General features: G+C 31.1%; 1 pseudogene across 1 annotated transcript; it reads left to right on the forward strand.

Moving 5' to 3' along the window:
* Nucleotides 1-1025: 1025 nt before the first annotated feature.
* Nucleotides 1026-14952, forward strand: LOC145629162 (cytochrome P450 CYP72A219-like; annotated as a pseudogene). Its single transcript, XR_014111588.1, has 5 exons — nt 1026-1480; nt 5745-5962; nt 8666-8910; nt 13930-14316; nt 14401-14952. The product of XR_014111588.1 is annotated as a cytochrome P450 CYP72A219-like (transcript).
* Nucleotides 14953-19101: the final 4149 nt, after the last annotated feature.

Here is a 19101-nt window from a genome sequence, read left to right on the forward strand (position 1 = left end):
CACTCAACACCTCAATATGCCACATCATTCACACAACCACCAATACTCCATGTTGTCTCAATTATATTGGAAAAAATATATGGATGAGAAGGTTCGAACACTTGACCACTTAGGGCCTGTTCATATTTACTGAACTGAGCTGAACTGAACTGAACTGAACTGATAAGAGCTGAACTGAACTGAACTGAACTGAACTTATTGGAGCTGAACTGAACTGAACTGAACTGAACTAAGCTGAAATGAATATTTTATGAGAGAGGGAAATTAAGAGTTGAACTGAACTGAACTGAACTGAACTGAAAATAAGTAAATATGAACAGGTCCTTAAAAGAAAGGTTAATGTTTAATTATCTAGGCTAGTTGTCAATTATGATTTAACCTTACATAATAAATAATATTATACTACAAAGTATTGAAGACATATGCATACTACAAAGTATTGAAGACACATGCATATTGCATACAAACTATTAGATGCTATTAAAAAATAGCTGTTGTACAAGTATAAAAATAGTAACTTGAGGCAACAGATGGACTACTCACTAGTTGGTAATAATATGACGGGATTATCACTGAGTATGATATGTGAAGTTGCCTTAAAACTTCAATGTGGGAGAAATATATATAATTGCGCTGTAGTTCTTTCTTTCTTTACATTGTTTTGTCTTTCATTGACCAAAAATCTCTTCACCTATGTCACACAAAAATAAATAAGTAAAATAAAATAAAATAAATCATTGTGTCATACTGTTTAATAATCTTATTTCAATACTTTTCTCAGGCCTACTTCGAATACGTAATTAATTTGACAATTACACTAATGCCTAATGATAAGATAATAACCAAATCATATTTCAATTCATTGTAATTCTTCGTTAAATTGTAACAAGTAACAAAGGAAACATCATAGGCGGTTGCATTTGTCTTCATCCCTTAGCTAGTTAAAAGTTTTATGGTCCACTCCATTTGAATATTCAAACCTTATAAGTTATAAATAATTGTGCTTAGTATTCTACTCCACATACTAATGATACAATATATCTTTATTGCCATATTTCTCATACTCTTTTTTTCCCTTCGTTATAAACTTCGTTTATCTTCGTTTATTACTTTCGGATTAGATAAATACACAAAAGTTAGGGCAGTTTTCTTTACAATACAAAACCCGACCTTCATTTCAGAAAGTATTTAACATATATGGAAGTGACAAACATGTCTATAGGAATTTCTTTGGTATGTATTGTATTAGTGAGTGTGTCATGGTACGTGTTAAATTGGGTATTGTTTAGGCCAAAAAGATTAGAGAGATTGCTTAGAAATCAAGGGTTTAAAGGTAATTCTTATAGGTTGTTGCATGGAGATACCAAGGATAGAGAGAATATGACTATTGAAGCCAGATCACAGCCTCCTTCGCCTGCTTGGTCCAATGACTATCTTCCACGTGCCCTCCCATTCTTCTATCAAACTCTGAACAAATATGGTATGTTGTCTCTTAAAAATAATTTTCCCCATTTCACAAATATTGTACTCCGTAACAATTATCATTTTAGAAAGTTTTACAAATATTGCAATAATTCCTTTTTTGCACATGTTTTCTCTCTTGTTGCAATAGTTGTTAAAAAGAGTAAGTATTATTTTAATTGATTTTTTAAAATAAATATTATTATGTCGTTGTGTAATCGTGTGTGTTTTAAATTCTTATGATTTTATCATATTTGTTCAAAATAAGCAAATGAATTAACGAATATTGTTCATTTTACATACAAATATTATTAGATATAGTTGTTTAGTCCATTTTGCTTGAATTTTCTTATGGACACAAAATGAATAAATTTGTCAAATTATGAGAACAAAACCAATTATCATTGATCATCAATAATCAATAATTATATACTAAAAGACACACCAGAAATGACACTGTCATCTTCTGATGTGTCCTTAGTATATTTTTTAAAATAAAAAATTAAAAATTAATAAAGAAATACGCAAAATGTTTTATTTCAAAAACTAGGAAAAATAATCCTATAGTAATATATTTAACAACTTAAATATCCAACCATACCTTTATATATAAGTTATTATATAATTAATTACATTTAATGTATAAAGATTATTACAGTAAAAAAAATTCATGAATATAGCCACCATGGTTCAAAATAGGAAGAAAGTTTGAATAAAAAAAATATAATATGCAGTCATAAAAGATTATATATATATATATATATATATATATATATATATATATATATATATATATATATATATATATAAGTTGTTTGAATTAGGATGATATATGAAATTGATTTTGGATCAAATTATTTTTTATATTTAAATATATTTATAAATTAATACTTCATAAAGTGAATAACCGTGCATGGAACAGGATCTAACCTAGTTTGATCATATGTGCAATAGAGCAATACTGATTTGTTCATTTGCGTGAATGATTATACCGAGTAAACAACTTTTTTTACCTTGCCAAACTAATTAACATCCATAATTAAAAATATTACTGTAAAGGGTGATTAGGTGATGAGGACATAAGAGATGGAGTTGCGGGTTCAAGCCTCATCCTCCCATTCATGTGATAGGGTGGGGACTGGGGATACCCCATATCTTACTAAAAAAAAGAAAAAAAAAAAAAAAAAAAAAAACCTAACTACTTCGTATAATAAAAGGTCATTGTGTTTGGGGATTAACTTTTTTCTATTTAGTGTTTGAGTTCTAAGTTTTTTCTCGGGTGAAAATAATTAATCTATACTTAGTATTTAAAAACTCAAACCAAAAAGACATGTGTCCTCATCCTATTACACTTCTCCATCTTCTTTTCCAAGCCAATGTGCCACATGTCATCTTATATGTTTAATTTTTTTTTTATTACAATATCTTTCTTCACTCTTTCATTAAACCCTTCATCTTCATCTCCCCTCTTCAATTCAACCATTTTCTTTTCTTATTTAATTTTAGTTCCCCTCACCTTCTTTTTCACAAAGCTTCATTTTGAATCAAAGTCTAAAAAGATAAATTTCTTTAATCATGGTTTTTGTTACACATTACACCCATACTAATTTATTGATATTTCATCACTCATCTCTCAATACAATTATCTATGAACAACCCGTGCATTGCACGGGACAGAAGGCTAGTTGTCTCTTAAAAAGATAGACCCTTGAGTTAAAAAAAGTTTGATCCTTTTAGTTAACCAATAGATTTTTTTTTTTTTATATTTATTTAATTAAAAAGTAACCATAAAAAAAAAATGCAAAAACTTGGGCCCTGATTAAATTTTTTTGAGGTATTTTTAATTATTTTTATGAATATCCATACCTGAAGCTTAAATTTCTTGCTTGGTTAATTACATTTTACCGCATATGGTTATTTTAGTATCATGTATGTATATATTCATGTTTTTTTTTTTTTTGTTATAAAGACTTAATTATTTAATCTAATTACTAACTCTAATTGTATTAATCATAAAAATAAAACAAAAACTTTAATTTTCATTTGTACGTAAATATTACTACATACTATGGAAGGTTATTGATAAAATATGGAATTAAGTACTTACGGCTGATTTGGATAATTTTATGTTGCTAATTATACCATGAAAACTAATATCATATTATCCATATTTAAATTAATTCTTTTTACTAGTGTTTCACTAGTAAGAATATAAAAGATGTAAAGATTATTTTCGTAAAAGAATACTTGTATGGTTTTTATTTCATCAAAAAAATAATAATAATAATAATCATAGAACTTATTTATGTAAAAAAAAAATAATAATAAAATAAAAATATATTAAAGTGCTTTTTTTAGCACTATTAAGGAAAAGGAATAATGGAAATTAAAAATCCAACCTTTGTCAGATTTTCTCTTAAAAATCCAACCTTTAGTTAATCTCACAAAAATCCAACCTTTATACCCCACCTTCATCTAAAGATCCATTACCTTTGACGAACGATTTTCGAAAGTTATATGCCACGTGTCAGCTATAAATAGTTTAATTATTTTTTTATTTATTAAAAAACAAAAATAATTAAAAGAAAAAATTACAAAAAAAAAAAAAAAAAAAAAACCTAGCCCCACCCTCCTCCCCTAACCACCCCATCCCCACCGGCCACCGGAACCCAACAAGGTAACAACCCCACCACCTCCACCAGTTAGCCAATAACACCACCAATCCACTAACCAGCCAATAACACCACCACCTCCACTAGTCAGCCATATTTTTCCCTTTCCCCTTCGCTGCCGGCACACAGCACAACTACCCCGTCAGCGCCTAGTCATCCCCCAATCACCGGCGACCCAAAACCGACCCCAGCCCCTTCCCCGTCCCGACTCTTTCTCCACCTCAACCATCGCCTAAAACTCGCATCCTCCATCCCGCCTGAAAACCTAACCCATCCCATCCCCTTTTGCTGAAACCCGTTACACCCAAAATTAGGTAGTTTAAACAAACATTCATGATTGAGATGCTTCAAACATTCAACAAACACCCAAAATTGAACAATTACCACAACACGAATTAATACTACAAAAATCACTCAACTCTGACATCAAAATTCAAAGTTGATGCAACCATTTACATGGGTTTTAATCCAATTTCCAAAAAAAAAAAAAAAAAAAACCTTTACACAAATTAATTCACTAAAAAAACAAAATTCAAGAAATTAAAGACAAAGGGATAGAATGAAAAGTGACCTGAAGTTAAAAATGTGAAAAGGGTATGAATTTTTCTCTCTCCTTAGATTAATTCAAACATATATAGAATGAAGGAGGAGAGAGAATGTAAATGAAAATGGCAAAGCTTGTGTTTAGCATAAGGTGGATTGTTGGGTGGTGCCGGAAAACGCGGTTGTGAAAGTAACACTCTTCTGCCTCTCTCTAAATTGTGGCAGAGGTGGTGGCGGCGGCATATACTCTGTTTCAGTTTTTGAGGAGAGAGGCTAGGAGAGAGAAAGAGGAGGAGAGAGAAGGGAAAGTGAGAGAATTAAATAAAAAAAAAAAACTTGTTTTATCAGTTAAAGGTCAAATGAATCTATTGGAGAAGGTGGGGTATAAAGGTTAGATTTTTACGAGATTTAAGGAATTTTGAATTTTTATGACAAGACCGTGCAAAGGTTGAATTTTTAGTTTCTATTTTTCCTAAGAAAAACTTAGGAGAATGGAGAATTTACTTATTTGTAAGCAAATTAAAAATAACAATTTTTTATATTTAAAGAACATAGAACTTATTTTGTATAAGCATATTAAGGTGGAAATTGCATTTTTGCTAGGTAAGGGTAGTAGCTCATTCAATATATGAATGAAACGCAAATCCAATCTTCATATTTTGTTGAGAAAAAAAGGAGGAAATTGCATTGTTATAGGTTTGTTAAGGCTAAATTACTAATGAATACTTATTAGGCCTTGTTCATATTAGCTTAATTTCAGTTCAGTTCAGTACAATTCACTTTAGCTTAATTCAGTAAATGTGAAACCCTTAATATTATGATAGTTATTATTTATTGTTAAAATTAAATGCATTAGGGGTCTAACTTTTTTAACTAGGTATAACTTTTTGTTTATGGTTAACGGTGAGTTAAAGTGAGGTTAACTCATCGGAAATTCCACCCTAAACCCCAAATATTAATAAGTAAAAAAAAAAACTTGGATCCCAAACACAATATTATGCAAAAAATTTGGACACCATTTGTTATCTTGGACCCCAAACATTACTCTGTATTTTTTAATTTGGGTAGGTAGAAGATGTTTTGTATGGAATGGACCAGTGCCCTTGGTAACGATTACGGAACCAGAGTTGATAAGAGAAGTGTTCATGAAGATACACGAGTTTCAAAAGCCAAGGACAAACCCTCTTTTAGCGAAGGTTTCCTCTGGCTTAATTACGTTAGAGGGCCGATTTTGGGCTAGTCGGAGGAAGCTTCTTACTCCAGCTTTCCACATGGACAAGCTTAAGGTTATACTCCATTCTTATCTATTCTACTTCCTTTTTCGTATAAATTACAATTGCTACTTAATTCTGTAAGAAATCTAGAGATCAATTAGATTGTGGATGTTATAATTTAAAGAATATGAATTTAAAGGCATGTATCAATAGATAGAACTATCGAAGTGAATTACAGTAGAATTGAATAGAAGAGCTTTCTATTCAAATAAGGAGAGTTTGGTACACAAAAAAGCTTAGCCTAAAATCAATTAACAATAGTAGGAGAAAGTTTTTTAGCTTATTGAGTGGAACCATCACTTTTTTTTTTTTTTTTTTTTTTTTTTTTTTTGGGGGGGGGGGGGGGGGGGGGGTCCTACCCGGTTCACCCTTTTGGGCTAATCCGGATTCGGGGATCAGTTCTGGGTGGTTAGGTTCCAGTCCCCTCCCAATTGTTGTTGCGGGGGATCGAACACAGGTCCTCCCTACTAAGTGTAGTCCCAATCACCACTACACCAACACCCAATTGGTATCACTTCTCTTTTTTCAATGTGGGCTACAATGGGTTTCAACAATAATGCTCAATATAAAAAAAACACATCACATATGATATCCTCTCCGTGCCTAAATTATGTGCTTGTTTGGATTTTTTACGGGAATTAAATCCATAAATTAGAGATTTCTTAAATCCCATGGTTGAAGTACAATTTGGAGGGTTGATGAGAAGGATAAAGAGAAAAAAAAAATAGTTGGAAATTAATGAAGAGAGAGAAAAAGTATGGTCGAAAATTGATGAAAAAAGATTGAAAAGACATTAAAAGGACAACAATTCGACGGAGAGATGGGAGACGTTAAATACAAATAAGTTTTAAGAGGGTAATATTGTCAAAAAAAATTTAAATTTTTAAATGGAAATATTCTAAATCAACCAAAACATTTGTACACTTATAAAAGGAATACAAACATGTAGTTAAGGGAAGGAGTGAGTATTATGTTGAAAAAAATAATTTTTCCTCAAATATTCACTGTATTTTTTAATAATTGACACAGTCAAACTTAGCACACATGTCAATGCATTACTTTAATTTTACTTATATATATATGTATGATTATATTAGTGAAAAATATTTAAAAGATGATGTTATAGAACTTTATATTAATATCTATTCAACAATATATTTCACGATAGGTCTTTTTTTTTTTTTTTTAACATTATTAAAATAAAATAAAATAAAATAAATGATCAAAGATAGTTTTAAAATATTCTAAAAAGTCAAATATTTCAATCATTTGGGATATCCAACATAAATTTTGTAGTACATTTTTTTCTTGCTGTAACTTCATATACAATTTTTCATGGAAATATGGGATTCTTGGCATAGAGGTGTCAAAACTTGACCCAATCAATCCTGTCTTGCATTGACACAATAATTTAGCTTACTTAAACTTATAAAATTTTGAATTTTGATACCTCGAAAATGACTCCTATTGATTTTTGGTATCCATCTAAAATTTTATTTTATTTTGGTACTCATCATAGTTACAAAATATAGGTTTTAGTAACTCCGTCCAACTTCCAATAAACTTTCCATTTGTGGGTCTTGCCACCTTCCAACCACCCCTTAGCAACCTTCAAGTCGATAGTAACTAGGCACGCAGTGACCTCAGCTCGCCACCATGACTGCAACCACTGTTAGCCGCCGAGTTAACCACCAGCACCTCTAATTTGCACCACAAAATTAAAGCCACCAATTTGAACTCCAGCACCTCTAATTTGCCACCAACATCTCAAAAATGCACCACCATCATCTCCAATTGGCCACCAGCACCTCCAATTTGCACTAGCATCTCTAATTCGCACCACCAGCACTTTTAATTCACCACTCCATCACACCATCACCTTAAAAATTACCCCCTAACACCAGCAACCATCACCTGCAAAACTATCATCTTCACCTCTGTTCCCACGCAGAACCCACCTAAAACAACCTAGAAAATGACCCGTTTTTTGGGATATATAAAAACCTTAAATGGGTTTGCTTTTTCGGGTTGTTTCAGGTGGGTTTTAGGGTTTTGGGGACCGGAAAAAAGGGGAGGCCGGGTGGTTATTTCAGGGAGGGAGGAGGCTAACCAATGGGGGAAGGTGTTGTTTTCAGCGGACATTGGTTGTTTTCAAGGGCAGTTGCTGATGTGTGGCGGTGTGCGGTGATTTTGCAGTTGTTTCGGCTAAGATTAGAGGAGGGAAATGGAGGAGGTGGGATCGCTGGTGTCGGGGGAATGTTTGGGCACCGGCATCCGACATAGGGAGGGGGAAGAGTGGCCACGAGGAGGGGAAAGAGTGGCCACGAGGAGGGGGTGGCAGTGGCTGGTTGTTTTTTTATTTCTTTTTTAAGTTTTTTTTACAGGTTTTTCTTTTTTTAAAATAAATTAAAGCATTAAATAATTAGATAATGGGCCTAAAAACTATTATTTGTAACTTTGATGAGTACCAAAATAAAATGAAATTTTAGATGGGTACTAAAAATCAATATGAGTCATTTTTTAGTTATCAAAATTAAAAATTTCCTTAAATTTATTTGAAATCAGACTCGATTTGACCCAACCTGAATACTTAAATTGACTCCTCTAGATAAGCATTGGTTACCCATTTATGCAAGTGTAACACAAAAGTTTATTATTTCCTTCTTTATTTCATTTTATTGATGGTACATTTATTTAACCATACATGTTTTGTAGTTTATGCTTCCAGCATTATGGGAAAGCTCCAATGCTATGGTTAAAGAGTGGGAAGAAATGACATCGAAGACAGGTTCATGTGAAATAGAGGTGTTGTCATATTTGAACAAACTCTCTGCTGATCTTATTTCTAGAGCTGCGTTTGGAAGTAGTTATGAAGAAGGGAAGAGAATATTCGACTTATTAACCGAACAAATACAAATTGTGCTTCCGGTTTTAAATGCAGTTTATATCCCTGGATGGAGGTAATTCAATGCAGTATACTTCTTAAGATTATGTTATATAATGTGTGTTCTTAGGGCCTGTTCTCTTACGTTGAAATCCAGTTCAGTTCAGTTCAGTTCAGTTCAGCTCCTAATTTCCTTCTCTTATAAAATATCCATTTCAATTCAGTTCAGTTCAGTTCAGTTCAGCTCCTAATTTCCTTCTCTTATAAAATATCCATTTCAATTCAGTTCAGTTCAGTTCAGTTCAGTTTAGTTCAGTTCAGTTCAGCTCAGTTTAGTTTAGTTTAGTTCAGCTCAGCTTAGCTTAGTTCAGTCAATGAGAATAGGCCCTTACTCCTCAAACCGTTGCAGAATTATATTATACTTCCTCCATTTTTTTTTATAGTTGCAACAGTTTGACTTTTACAATATTCATGTGTTTAATTTTGACTAGCTTTGATGATTTATACATAAGTAAAAATATATTCAAGTGGGATCTTGTTAGATTCGTCTCGATTTGTACAATTTTAATATCTAAAACTTATAATTTTTACGTATTGGTAATCAAAGATATTAACGATACAAAATCACTACAAGAAAATTGTCTTTTCGTAACGATCATTTTGTAGCGATTGTATATTCGCTACAATATGCAAGTATGTTTGTGAAATAATTAAGGAAATGGTATTATTTTACAATCGCCATGGTTTTCCCATATAAAATCGATACGAAAAAACATAATAATACATATCCACACTATTTTTGCACATTTATAAAATTTTGAGAAATCGTATCATTTACAATAGCCACTAAATCCAAAAAATCGATACAAAAAGCCTTTTCTAAACTAGATATATAAATATTGTTTGACAAAGAATACATAAAATATGTCATAGTTTATTGGTGAAACATTTAATATAAGAGTTTGAGGTTGCATGTTCGAATCTTGTACAGATCATATGTATGATTTTTTTTTTGAAGAAAATGAGTTCAACATTTATAACGATTATAATCGCTACAAAAATCATCATGATTGGATTTAGTTTTTTGTATCGATTATTAAGGCAAACCCCAGCGATATTGAAAACCACTACTAAAGGCTAAGGCAACGGGGGATATTGTATCGAATGACCATTCGTTGGGAAAGCTTGTTGTTGCAATTACAATCGATACTAAAGGTTAAAATAATCGCTACGAAAAGGTTATTTTCTTGTAGTGAACATGCATCGACAAATATAAAAAGAGAAGTGTTGCAACTATTAAAAAACAGATAAAGTACGTATTTTTCCTGAAATAGTATTAATAATGATAGACTTTTTGTTTTTAAATAAAATAATATAATGATAGTCAATTAAAATGGGGTTAATTCAATATCTATCCTTAAAATATACTACCTTCGTTTCTTTTTAGTTGACACTTTCTTTTGTCACGTTTGCCAATACACAAAAATTCAATAATTACTACCTTTGATTACCGATAAGCAAAGATTATAAAAAGTTGATATTTTGAAAATATGCATTGTGATAGATCCAACAAGATTTCACTTAGCTTGACCATATTTGTCTTCACATACAAATCACAAAATATTGTCAAAGGAAGGTATGTGAATAGTGCTAAAGTAAAAACATGTCAACTAATAAAAAACAGAAGTAGTATGTTACAATTATTAAGAGAATTTCAGATCTTAAATTTTTCTATGTAAAATGTTTTAAAAAATATTCAAGAATTTTCACAAAACTATACTAAACGTCTTGTCCGATGATTGCTTTAATATAATATATAGTATAGATAGTGAAAATGTTTGAGAAATATGTGCCAAGTAGGCTGCCAATTTTTTATATGTATTTTTAAGTAAAAATGCATCTAATAATACAACCTTTAACCAATTCTTTCTTTTAATAATACAACCTTTCGATTATACATTATTACTACTAGGTTAAGTCCCGTGTCATGCACGGTCATAATTAAAACTGTACAACCAAAATTTTAAAGAATGGTGTTAATTCAACAATAATTTATCTAAAAAAAAGTTTATAACAAAAAAACATGAATTTTAATTTATACCAGTACCAAATGCATAAAGGATATTGAATTGAATGTTATAAAAAAGTTAATAATATAGTAATAGAAATTTAGAAGGTATAAAGTTTTATATAAGAAAATGAAAATATTAGCTCGGGTTAGTACTCATATATGAACTCATATACATTTGTCATTATATTTTGTTGACACAGTTTGACCGGCATCATATAAAAATTTAGTTGATTTTATGTTACTAAAGCATATTGGTATTCTGTAATCAACTTTTTAAAAATATATTACTATAGCATATTGATATTCTGTAATCAACTTTTTTAAAATATATTTTTATTGAGTATAGGGGTTTTAATTTTAATTTTAATAATCAAATTTCTTAAATGCGTAGAGTAATCTCTCTCTCTCTCTCCCCCCCCCCCCCCCTCTCTCTCTCTCTCTCTCTCTCTCTCTCTCTTTAAGAAAGAGTTGGAATTTCTCTCTCTCTCTCTCTCTTTAAGAAAGAGTTGGAATTTTACACTATTCTAATGTATCATAAACTTAATTTATTTTTTTTATTTTTTTTTACCAATATACAATATATAAATATGATCATATAATATGTTGTTGGATTATTGTCATAATGTCTACTTTTATTTTTAAAAAAATTATAATTTTGATAATCTCTAATTAAAAATATTGATGGTCAAAGTTGTGCATCGACAAATGTATAATATAGGAAAATGATTTTGTTCGGTTCTTCATATAAATGTTATGTATGATTTTAAGATTTATACAAAGTATGCTACCAAAATGATTTTTCTATTTTTAATTAAAATACATTTTATTGTCAAATGATAAAAGTTGGAGGAAAAAAAATGATAATATTATAATAATCTTGGATAATGATATATTTCATTACTTTATTTTAAATCTATATTAGTATATTTGTAACTAAAACATTCTTAGTATGTAGAATATATGTTTTAAAAAAATGAGTATGATTGGATTATATGTGTTGTCAAAATGGAAATAAGTATTATTGTAGGTTATAAAATGGAAGTCATTAAAATTTGGCAAAAAAAAAGGAAAAGAAAAAAGGAGGGAAAATTTTAATGATATCATGACAAGTGTCACCTTAGGTTTGCTTTTAGTATAGGTTAATTAATTGATTAAAACCTTTGACCTCCATTTATTGCCTTATAACCTGCTGAACAGGTTACCATGACACGTGTCGTCATGCACTTGGTTTAAATATTTTTAAAAATTTAGAATTAAAATTTTAATTAAAACTGATTTAACATTTTAATTTGGTTCCAAAAAAAAAATGTTATAACATTTAATTTTTTATTATTGGTAAAATAATTTTGTTGTAATTAAAAAAAAAAACCCACCCACCCTCTTCCCTACCACCCTGCCACCACTCCCCTCTTCCCCATTCTTACCAACCAGCCACCATCTGCCTGCCAAAACCCTTGTCGACAAAACCCCTCCGGCCAACGTGCAGACCCTATGCGGCGACCACTACCCAAAAACTCCTTCTCTTACACGAACTCAGTCCCCATCCCCTGCTCCGGCAACGACACCACCACCATCCCCACCCCTAAGTAGCGCTGCGCAGTCCTTTCCTAATTCCATAGCCCCCTTCCCCTTTATGCACCATACACGAAACCACTAATCCGACCCACACTCCCTAAAACCCTAAAAATCCGACCCACACCTTTTGAAACTCCCAAATTGCCCCTCCACCACCCTCGAAACCCTTAGTTGCTAGAGTTTCGGGGGTGGGGGAGGGGCAGTTTGGGGGGTTCAACGCAATAGGTCGGGTTTTTGTTGAGAAAGAGAGAAGGGGATTGTTTGTGGTGGGGAAAAGGATTAGGGGTTTCCGTTTGAGCGAGTGGTGCGACGGGGTAAGGGGGGTAGATCTTCCGGCGGTGGATAAGCTGGGGCGCTAACCGATCGTTCGGGGATCAAGAGGGGGCATCGTGTAGTGGAGGAGATGAAGGAGTGGTGGTGGTAAGGTGGTGGGGGAGGGGGTGACAGTGTTTTGGGTTTTATTTATTTTTATTTTTTATAATAAAAATAAAATCAATTTTTATTGTTTAATTTCTTTTAATAACTAAAAACATTAAATAAAATTTTAAAACCTAATTAAAATGACAAAACCAATAAAAGGATGTTCAATATTACCAACCGGTTTTTGCCTATTTAAAATAAACACCCCTACAGGTTGTAATATTAATGTATAACCAAAATGTTATATTATCAAAAAAGATCCGGTCAAACGTTGGAATATTAGATGCATTTTTTCCTATTTCTAAGGAACTTGTCTTAATTTACTGATATTTGTATGTTTTTAATAAACTTTTATCCAATTAAGCTCATCTTTAAATGATAATTACCTTATTATGCTGAAATTTATTAATCTTTGGTATTTTAAATGTTTGAAAAATTTGCAAATTGCAGCCATTTAAAAAAAAATTGCAAATTGAAGCCCGAAAGTTATTATAAATTGTAAATTGCAACCTAATTCAATTTTTTCATTGGTTTGCGTGTCGAAAAATATTTGGTTAAGATATCATCGGCTATTTTAGACCATATGGGCCTAAATCGAGATCAGAATTGACAAAAAGTTAACCTAAATGCCTCGTTTTTACAGCAAAAAAAGTTGCCCACAAATAAAAACATTCACATAAAACGAGGCACTTATGTTATTTTTTTGCTAATTTCAAGCTCAATTTGATTCCTTAATAATTAAAGTGGCCCCTAAAACCTTAACCAAATATTTTTCAACATGCAAATCAATGAAAAAGTTGAATTAGGTTACAATTTACAATTTATAACAACTTTTGGGCTGCAATTTGTGGTTTGTTTTAAATGGCTGCAATTTACAAATTACAAACTTTAAATTCTACAATCGACAAATTTTTCTGAATGTATTATAACCATTGTTCAGAAATAATAAAAAACATTTTGAGAACCAAGATCATGTAAATACTAAAAAAATCAGAGTATATAATTGGAATTGTTCATTTTCTGGTTTAGATTTATCCCAACCAAGGCAAATAGAAGAATTGTGGATGCTGATAGGGAAATTCGCACTCTACTAAATGTGTTATTGATAAGAGGAAGAAAGCAATAAAAGAAGGAGCAAAACCAAAGAATGACTTGTTAGGATTGCTATTGGAGTCCCAACTTCTTCAAGACAATGGACATAATAACAAAAAACACATTGAGTTGAGTATTGAAGAGGTGATTAATGAAAGTAAGTTGTTCTACTTAGCTGGCCAAGGTACCACTTCAACGTTATTAGTATGGACACTTATTATGCTTGGAAAGTATCAAGAATGGCAAGCTCGAGCACGAGAAGAGATCTTAAACACATTTGGGAATCACCTCCCAGATTTTCAAGGATTGAATAATCTAAAGACTGTAAGTCTACACGTAATGAAATGATTTTTATATTACCTTAATCAATCATAGTTTAGATATTTATCAATTGTTTTATATTTTTAGGTAAACATGATACTTCAAGAGGTTCTTCGATTATATTCCCCGATTATTGAACTCAATCGCACAATTACTAAAAACATTACGGTAGGAGATATCTTTTTACCTGCAGGATTGTTAGTCAATCTTCCAATAGCCCTTATCCAACAAGATGAGAAGCTCTGGGGTGACGATGCTAAATATTTTAACCCATCAAGGTTTAGTGAAGGCATTTCTAAGGCAACAAAAGGGAATATGTCATTTTTCTCATTTGGTTGGGGGCCAAGAATATGTCTTGGATCGAATTTTGCTATGATCGAAGCAAAAATTACATTGGCCTTAATTCTACAACGATTCTCTTTTGAGCTTTCACCATCTTATGTTCATGCTCCATCCACTAGTGGAACTCTTACACCACAATTCGACGCACCAATCATATTCCATAGATTATTGGACAAATAATTTATGTAATTTTTTTTTTAAGTTATCCCCATAATTGCACTCTTGTAAAATATAAATTCATGGTTGTAATTTTTATTTTTACACGGATTTAAATTGTAATTAGTCATTTGCTTAAAATTTCTTTTCTTTCTTTCTTTATTGTGAGATTGAATTGGAGTGATTTTTATTACTTCCTCTATTCTTATTAGATCCATCACTTTTGACATTTCTGAGTCCTAAAGTTCTAAGCAATTTTTGGAGTAGAGAGAGATAGAGAGAAAAAAATAAGGAGGACCCATGTGATATTAAAAAAAAAACTTATAGGGAGATCAAATTATATTAATTGACTAAAATGGAAAGTGATGCATCTAAATTGAAGGTTTCATATAAAGAAAGTGACGCATCTAACAAAAAATAGAGGAAATATATAATTAGAATTGAAGCGTCAAAAATTGACCTGACTGACCCGATTAATCCAATCTGATGCGAAATTACCCGATTCGGATCTTAATTTGCATGGACACAATACAATATTTAGCATGATTCAACTTTGAAATGCATATAGTTGACCCAACCCGACCTGACCTAATTAAATAAATTAACACCTATATATACACTCATAAATATTATGGAGTATTTTTCCTTTGTGATCAATGTTAAAGTTGTCCTTTCAAACTACGTTAAATTTATAGGTCGGTATTTATTTATGATAGAGTAACTAAGAGGATAAATAGAATTAATATTTGTTATTGAATTAAATGAAAATGTTGTTGAAATTAAAGTAAATTGAAAAAGGTTGAGATTATTGAGTTTTTCCTTTTTTTAAAACCCGAATTAGAAATGGTTTAGTTTGTGTTTGGACCGAATAGTGACACAATTTGTTTCGGTTTATTTAAACATCTTAAATCGAATTAATACGGTTTGGGCTATAAATCAAATTAAATTGTAAATATAACATTCAGCCTTATTGGTAATATATTAAGATTTATATTTTTAAAAGATAGTTTTAATTAAATAATTATTATAGAGTAATAAGTTCATACATAGTATAAATTTAGAGAATATTATAACATTTGAAAACATTGTTTTTCCAATCGATTTGAAATAACATTGCAAATTAGAAAGGTGTAGCAATCTTCAATGTAAGATTTTTTTTTTCAAAGGTTAGATGAAGGTCCCTACTAAACTAGCACCTCAAAGGCTAAACCAGTCCAGCTCCGCAGGTTAACGCTTGAGGGTAAAGGGGGGAAGGTAGGGGAATTCTCATACTTCCAAACAAATGTAGTTAGTGGGGCTCAAATTCGTGTCCTCAAAGTTACAATACTCGTAAATCTTTGGAAGGGACTAAATGAGTACTTAATGGATAATACAAAGTATATCTTGGATCCAGCAAAGATAACATTTTATCCAACAAGTACAATGACACAACCCTTCGTAATGGTCTTCTTAAGGCGCATGCCCATAATATTATAAAAGTATTTATAGAAAGGGATAATTTTCTTATTATTAATATTTTGCAGGAAATTAAAGGGCCAGTGCCCGTGAAAAATTCAGCTACTCTGATGGAAGACGTTAAGGAGCTTATTCAAAATATCAACAATGTTGATTTGTGCCACGTTTATAGGGAGGGTTATAGAGCAGCAAACTGTGTTGCTTCTTTAATGGGCCATTCTATGCAAGATCACCAAGACATTGATATGTTTATAGATATTAAATTTTATTTTATTTATTTATTTATTATATATGATAAGTTAGGATATAATCTTGAGAGAAGACTATCCTAACTTCTTATTTAACTTTTCATTAAAAAAAAAAAAGTACATTGACACACCAATTTGTCTACCTTTTATTCGATTAGGTTATTATTAACAATTAAAATTATAAGAGCCATTAACATGTACGTTGAAAAATTCTAAACTTTTCATCTTTTAAAAACCAGTAATAATAAAAAAAAATTAGATCTTCATTTAACAGTAATTGGACATGAAAGGTTGGATTACTCTAGAAAAATCAAAAAATGAATTTCACTAAAATATTTAGATCAAATATATATATATATATATATATATATATATATATATATATATATATATATATATATATATATATATATATATTTTACTGAATGAGTAAGCTTAATCTTATTTAACATAAGGAGTAAAAATCTAATTTGACAATAAGATTGTCATTATCATACTGATAATAATTTAATGGACTTCTAGTGAAAAAAATGTAATTGGATAGGGTTATCAATTGAGTGTGATATGTTAAGTAGCCTTAAAAGTTTAAAAAACTTTAAAAGTTTATGTGGGAGAATAAATTGCTATCTACTTTTCTTTCTTTATGTTTTTTATCTCTCATTAATCAAAAGAGTCTTTAACAGTGTAACAGAAAAAAAAACTTCACCTAATACCCCTTCCATTTTAAAATTTTTGTTTCATTTCTTCATGTGCATAGTTTTAGGAGAAATGAGAGAAAAAATATAAAATATTTTGTATAAAGATAGTAGGGTAAATGGAAGAATAAACAATTGTAAAAAGGAAAAGTAGCTGAGAAATTTGATGGGTGTGAATACGAAATTAATAAAAATACTCCTTCCATTTTAAATACTTGCTCCATTTCTGTTGGGCACGTATGTTAATGCTAATATTTGATCAATAATATCTTTAATTATCAATAATTACATACTCTAAGAATCGAAATTAATAATCTATTCATTGGGACGATTCCAACAAATACCAACAAGGCTATAATTTTTCTTATGAATAAATCACAAACATTAGTTAAAGTAAGACAAATTAATAGTGCTAAAAATAAAAATGGAGCAAGTATTTAAAATTGAAATGATGTAGCTTAGTATTTATGTTTGGTCCACTAATTAAGATAAATAAATTAAATATTGTAAAAGATTTTTAAATTAAAAAATGGAGAAAGAAGAGTCCGAAAATAAAAAGTGGAAAAAAAAACGGAGTGAGTGAAGGAATTTATAGGTACTAATAACGGAAATTCATGAATCATATTCATAGCACCTAAACCAATATCACATGCATAACACACAACACAAACATTCATAACTTTGAAGCGTGATCTCCACGAAGCTATTCGATCGGCAAAATTAGGGAGAGAATAGAGCCCCAAGCGTTGCTCCTCTGCTTAGTCCGCAGGATTCGAACAAGCCATCCACCAATACTAGATTGGTCGAGTGAAGGGAAAAACCACGATCACCACCTTTAATGTACAACCGACCACCGCACGACACACCACCACCACAAACACACCACCGATACCGAGGAGGAGGAGAGAGCTGTGAGAGAGAGAGAGAAACTTGAGGGGCTTGGTTTTGTGCTTGGTTTGATCTTACTGATCACTGAATTATTATGTTCAACCCTAGGAAACTAGTCTATTTATAATCCTATTATAATTAGACTAGGTTACGAAGCCTAAAGCCCTCCATACTCCTCTATATGGCCGGCCACTTAGGGGATGAGGCCCATCATGGGCCTTGTCCTCTAGTGCTCGATCTAGGCCCTTTGTATGACCTTATAGGATCCGTCCAATTGGGATTTGGCCTATTTTACTAGCCAAAGATTGTTATTACCTCTAGCTATGATATAACGATCACCAAATGAACAAACTTAATTATCTCTATAATTTGATCCATTTACATATCTAATAATTACACTTGACGAAGACATATCCTTCAATCTCAAACTTGTCTGAGACAAGTGTGCAATATTCAAATTCCTTTAGTAAATATGTGTCGATTTGATAATGTGATTTCATCACATGTCGAGATCATATTAATCTACAAATCGTTTCTTGAAATCTAAGTTAGAATTACAAATCCAAATGATTACTGAGTAATACATTTGACCGCGGCCATGTATTTTCTGAAATCTCCCTCTTCAAGAGACCATGACACATTTTCTAATTGAATAGGTGGATTCATTCCATTCTTGTGGTTACCAAAACTCCCAATCAACTTTTGAAGTAACCGGGAAACACCCTTTATAAACTCCAGCTACGGGAAGACGTTTAAATGTAACATAGTTCGTTACATCAATCATTGAATGAAATCAATCTTCCACTCATTACAAACGAATCCACTAATATATCCAAAAGCTCTACACTTGAACCAATAGGAATGGTGTCCTTTGAACAAGTGTATTATTCCGATAAAGGGTTTTAAATTATTAAAAAGATAATTATTTAGTGAGGTCAAGTGATCGAAATGCCTAGTTGGAGGCCGCCTCCGATCAGTAATACTAATGAATAAGTAATATTACA

This window comes from Chenopodium album, chromosome 4 (genome assembly GCF_948465745.1).
Source record: "Chenopodium album chromosome 4, dcCheAlbu1.1, whole genome shotgun sequence".
Lineage (NCBI taxonomy): Eukaryota > Viridiplantae > Streptophyta > Magnoliopsida > Caryophyllales > Amaranthaceae > Chenopodium > Chenopodium album.